The sequence below is a fragment of the Octopus bimaculoides genome, chromosome 19, assembly GCF_001194135.2.
Source record: "Octopus bimaculoides isolate UCB-OBI-ISO-001 chromosome 19, ASM119413v2, whole genome shotgun sequence".
Classification (NCBI taxonomy): Eukaryota; Metazoa; Mollusca; class Cephalopoda; order Octopoda; family Octopodidae; genus Octopus; species Octopus bimaculoides.
The window spans coordinates 38398660-38405025 of NC_068999.1; the positions used below are offsets into that span (position 1 = coordinate 38398660).

The following is a 6366-nucleotide window of genomic DNA, read 5'->3' on the forward strand; positions in this document are numbered from 1 at the left end:
TTAAGGGCATTACTATACATAAATGCCTCATGCATATATATATATATATATATATATATATTTATATATTTCACTTAGGTATTGTGAGACTAACAACCTGGTTTAGAATTCAATATGTGCACTGAAACAACTGTAAGCCTATAAAGTTAATAAGATAATCGTTTATTCCTTTGCCATTTCATTTTCTTACATATATATTTGTAATACTGGTATAACAGAAGCTTTACAGCACCAGACAAAAATCGTATTTCTTTCAACTCTTTAAATCTTGAGTTCAAATCCCACTAAAGTCAGCTTTGTCTTTCATCTCATCAGTTGATAAAATAAAGTACCAGTCATGTACTGGGACTTGTATTTGCCTAACCCTTTCCTGTCAAAACAACCCCTTGACTTCTTGCTTATTCTAGAAACCATTATTTCATATTTTTATTAACCCCAGGTCAGCTGCGATTGAGCAGGCATATGATCAGTCATACTACAGTCTTGACCTTCTCGTCATTTTATTCAGATGTAGTGTATTTCAGACCTCCCTATTAAATGTGACCATCCATTGTTATGATGGTAGACTGTAATTTGAGAGATATATGCCAGCTATTTCTAGCAAATTGAGCCAGCAATTAGAGGCTCAGTGCTATTGTTATTATAAAACAGCAGATTTGCAGAGCTGGCAGAAGGGCAACCCAAATACTTTAAGGCATTAAATTCCATTTCTATATTTTCTGTCATTAAACCCTCATGGAATTTGGTTTATGTGATTGACACCATTCTTTGCAGAAATTCTTGTCCTCGTGTCTCTGCGAGAAATCTCATGTTCTCATTGACGTTATAGTGAGGTTTTATGATTTTAATTTAAATATGAACATTTTTAACACAGCCAGTCATGGGTGGCTGGCTCAGCATAAAAGAGGGCAAATTTTTTTTTTATATGTCAACTTTGGAATTTTTTTGTTAAGCAAGGCATGTAAAGTTATGAACCATGACCAACTAGTGGAATAATGATATTAAAAAGAAAAAAAAAGCCATATTGTATTTTCTAGCTGTAAATTTGGAGTACATGAGCTTGTGTTCAGAAGTCCAGTACATTAATTAACTTTGGAAGCCATTGTGCGTGTTATGGAATGAATTTTTAGAAAACCATTATTTTGAATAATTAAATTTATTGACTGATTTATTAGAATGTGAATTGCAAAGGGGTGGGGTGGTGGTGGGTGGTGTCACTTATTAAAGTTTTAGTGACCAACCAAAACATAGATTTTTCATATCTTATCAAGGAGTAATATGCTCTGTTTTGAACCAATATCCCCCAGGGGCCACAGTCCAGCAAAATGGATGCTGACTAGGTGACTGTTCTATGAGTTGGCAATGCAATTTATTCAGCATTGACGAGTCCTTTGGTAAGGTTGTTCTTCTGTGGACACATCCTCTCTCTATGCCCCTCTGGTAAGGTTTCTTTGAAAGGTATCACTTTTGCAAAGCTGGGTTGTTGTATGCATTCCTCTTTTACTTGTTTTACTCACTGACTGTGGCCATACTGGGGCATGGCTTCGAGGCATTTACTCAATCGAATCAGCCCCAGTATTTATTTTTCGAGCTGCTATGTTACAGAGATGTAGACAAACTAGCACTGGTTTTCAAGCAGTAGGGGACAAATACATTCACACACACACATGGAAGGCTTCCACACAGTTTCTGCCTACTAAATCTACTCATTAGGCAATGGTCAACCCCACAGCCAAACCGGTTCCTACTCTGTCTATACTTTGTATAAGGATTATATCTTTGGTGATATTTCACAAAAGATCTTGTGAAAAACTGTATTTTCTTTATACTGTTTTTGTTGTTGTATGGACTTAATTCTTGCTCTTATCTGTCAGATGTATGACTACTTTCCAATCATGACCTTTCCAATGACTGAAGCTAGTAAAACAATAAAATATTTCATTTTTTATCCAAAAACTATCTAGGTTTATGTATCCCTCCTTTTTTTTTTTGTCCTAAGACACTAGATTAAAATTTGAGGGAGATTTGGCTGCTATTTATAGTTGATCAAACACCTTTGTACAAGTTCCTCTTTCCAGCTAATTTGTTATTGTTGTTGTTTAATTGTTTGATTAATGTCAAACAAACCTAGCACACATGCAATTATCTGATATTAGAAATCATTTGCTTGCTTTTACACTCTGTCCATCTCCATTTCTATTGCTTTTTATGTTCTCTGAAGACAAGATGTATAACAATGTCTAGATTGCTGCTAATTATTAGTTATTCATAGAAAACTTTTTCGACTGAATTTTCAGCAGTCTTCCTTATCCAGTGAGTTATTCTCAAATGCCAATAGGTTTTAATTGAAGAGAGATTTGGTTGTTTTTTCTGGAAAATCACCAAAACCTATTGTGGTTCCTGTTTTCCTCTTTTTTTTCCCTTTATTTTCTATAATATTTAAGAGACAAATTTTTTCTCAAAAGATTCCTACTCATAATGCATCTGGGACTACCCTGAGGGGACAAGCTGCCCTTCTGCTTTATATATGTTAATACGGTGCGGCACAAACACACACACACACACACACGCATGAAATGCACCATTTTGAGCGTGACCGTTGCCAGTGCTGCCTGGCTGGCCTTCGTGGGATTTTCGAGCAAGATCGTTGCCAGTGCCCCTGGACTGACTCTTGTGCGGGTGGCACATAAAATGCACCAATTTGAGCGTGGCCATTGCCAGTACCGCCTGACTGGCCTTCGTGCGGGTGACACATAAAAGCACCCACTACACTCTCTGAGTGGTTGGCGTTAGGAAGGGCATCCAGCTGTAGAAACTCTGCCAAATCAGATTGGAGCATGGTCTAGCCATCTGGAAAGCGGACGTTAAACGATGATGATGATGACTGGTAGTTAAAATTTGTGGGAGACACCTAATAATTTTCTCACTTGGATGTTTAGTTCAGTACGCTACTGTTTCTGTGATTTGAACATTCAAACTGCTAATATAAAATGCAATTATGAGATAACAGGAGATAATATAGCCGAAGAATCTCAATGTGTTGCTTACCTTTGTCACTCTGAAGCATAATTAAACTGATTAACTTAAAATGTTCTAAACAAATGAAATTAGCATAAGGAAACGTTAATGTTGTTGATGTTGCTGCTGTGATCATTGTCATCGATGGTGACGGTGATGGTGTTTTTTTTTTGTTTGGTTTATTTTTCATTTATATCTTCGTTTTTCACCCAGAAGTGAAACAAAAGTAATTGACGGGAAATTTGCATTAAGCCATTTCATTGTCAAAAATGTTAACTTTTACATTGTGTGTTTGTGTGTGTCTGTGTGTATGCATGAGTATGTCTGTATGTGTGTGCATGTGTATGTGGGTGAATGCCCAACCAGAAAAGAAATCTATAACAATTATCAGGAGAATGAGTGCTGGAAATGGTTTTCTCAGTAACTAGTATAATTAACTAGTATAATTAACTACAGCAAAATAATGGAATACAAATATATAAATAATGCAAAAAAAAAAAAAGACAAAATAAGAGACAGGAAAGAAAATGAAATTATCAATGAATAAAAATAGAAGTTAAGAAAGAAAGAAAGAAGGAATTGTGGAAAATGGTGAGAGAAACAAGTAGGCAGTTTCATGTGAAAAGTCTACTATTTCTGTGAAACTTGGATAACGACTCATTCTCTGTTGCCATTAATGTAAATTCAGGAGACATTCATAATTTTCTATTTAAATGCATTAATTAAAGTGATTATCTTATTGAAATTCAAGCAATCTTAAAGAAATCTGTTGCCCCCCAGTTAAATATTGTGATGTGGAGAAAGGTGGTTGGAGGAGGAGGAGAAGGGAGAGGAGGGGAAGAAGGAAAAGAAGGTTAAGAGAAGAAAAAGAAGAATGAGGGAGAGAGAGAGAGAGAGAGAGAGATAATGTGAAAAAGAAAAAGAAGCAAAAATGAAATGAAAGAACATGAAATGAGTACATCAACAGCAACAGCAGCAACAATAACAACAACAACAATAACAACAACAACAACAACAACCAGTTGTCATTGTTTCAAATTGTAAGAAGAATGAACAATTAAAATATAATAGGTATTTGTTGCTTTTTTTTTCTTTTCATTTTTATGTCTTTGTCCAACAAAAGATTATTCTATTAATTAGATGAATATTTTCTGAATCTGAAATTATGCAAACACTTTACATATATACATATATGTGTGTGTATGTATATATGTGTGTGTGTGTGTATACGAGTATTTGTGTGTGTACAAGAAGTAATTTTAAAGATTGTATCTTTTTTATTGTTTGCTTGCATTTGATTATTTATTTATTTACTTATTTGTTATGTAAATAATTAGCTGATGGCAGTTAATGACATAATCAGTAGAGCGCCCTGAGTAAATTGCCTTGTGGGTATTTAGTGATTGAGTTACATCCCCTCGTATTTATGTGTTCATAAGCTGGTCAGAGGCAACTTTGGTTTTCTTCTCTCAGGGGTGGAGGTAGGATTCCACAGCATTATCCATTAGTAGCTGATGATAATGATGCTTAGTCCCTCCCCAGCCCAAAATGAGGAGACATATCATCAAAAGCTTTTCAACCATGACCAACCAGTCTTTGCATATGACAGAGACTACATTGTCCAATGAAACCTTTCTTTTTGCAAAAGGCAATAGGATGCATTTGACTGAACATGGCTGCTATTTCTAGCAGATGAAACTTGTCTGGGACAAGCTGTTTAGGCACAGATATGCCAGTACAGCAGAAACTGTTTGAGGTGCACCACTTTGAAGGGAAGCCATTTTGTGTGCTTTGTGTTATCAACATACGAGCATATGTCAAAGAGCTGCCTTCATGCGTAGGACAAAGTTTGCTATCAGCTGAGTTTTTGGTGAAGGTCAACCCTTCATCTTCGAGCAATGAACTGTTTCTAATTTCCCTCTTAAGGAGAATCGACAGTGTTGTATGTTGGATACATTTTAATAACCATTCCAGCTTTCTACAGTCTAAGTTCAAATCCCACCAGGACTAAGTTTGCTTTTCGTTCCTTCAAGGTCAATGAAGTTCCGGTACCCTACAGAAATATTTATATATATATATAGAATTTACAGAAAGCAAAAAGCTGAAGACAGATGAAGGAACAACAAGCAGGTGTAATAGCTTAAAGCTTGGGTGAAATGAAAAAGTATATCACATTTTAATTCTATGCTCTTCAAGAGAAAGGACTGAGAGAAAAAGAAAATGGAAAAAGAACAAAACAAAAAAAGGGGAGAGAGGAAAAAATGTGTAGGGAATAAGGGCATCATGATGAAATAGTGATAGGCTTCTTCAGAGGGTATTAGGGAACCTATGACTATTATATAAAAATGTTAGCTAATGATGTTCACAGAGTGGGATTGAACCCCTGGCCTCATGGTTCTTAAGTGAATTTCTTAACCACACAGCCATGCTTGCACTTGACACATATAATATTGTGTAATGTAGCAAATTACATTCTATATAATTTATACATCATAGTTTTATGTAGTGTTATATATTGAAGATGCTGCAAATATATATGGCCGTCTTTCTTTCAGTAACATTGGTGATTACTCAATTTGCTTAACCAAAATTCAGTTTTAATTAGCAGATATAGGTTGCTCTTGAGAGGAATTACAGAATATCATATTTTAAGCACCATTAATAAGATTATTCTTGTCATAGACTGAAAGTTTTTGTCTATCATTTCTTATAGACATTGGCAAATAACTCTAAATATATGGTACTGCTACGAAACCACTTACATTTCATGGAATGTCTTTGCCACATCCATAATTCATCCCAGTTATTATAATTCTGTATGTGTGCCTGTATGGGCCCGTGAATGTGTGTGTGTGTCTATGTGTGTGTTTTTACTGGTTTGTTTCTCAGCCTTGTACTTTTTGGTTCATTCCCAATGCATGGCACTTTGGGTATTGTCATCTACTATAATCTTGGCCGATTCAAACCCACCTTATTAGTGTATTTGGTTAATGGAAACTGAAAGAAGCCTGTTCTGTGTGTCATTATCATCATCGTTTAATGTCCATCTTCCATGCATTATAGGTAGGATGGTTGACAGGAGCTGGCCAGGAAGAAGACTACCCCAGGCTGCTGTATCTGTTTTGCCTTTCCTAACACCAACCACTCCATTGACAGGATTATATATATATTTATATATATATATATATATATATATATATATATGTATATATATGGGTGTGTGTGTATATATATGTATATATATATATGTGTGTGTATATATATATGTGTATATATATATGTATATATATATATATGTGTGTATATATATATATATATATGTGTGTATATATATATATATATATGTGT

At 35.0% G+C, this 6366-nt stretch overlaps 1 protein-coding gene across 1 annotated transcript in view; it reads left to right on the forward strand.

Moving 5' to 3' along the window:
- Positions 1–6366, forward strand: part of LOC106868031 (coiled-coil domain-containing protein 39-like) — a 199134-nt gene that overhangs the window by 130309 nt on the left and 62459 nt on the right. The window lies entirely within an intron of this gene.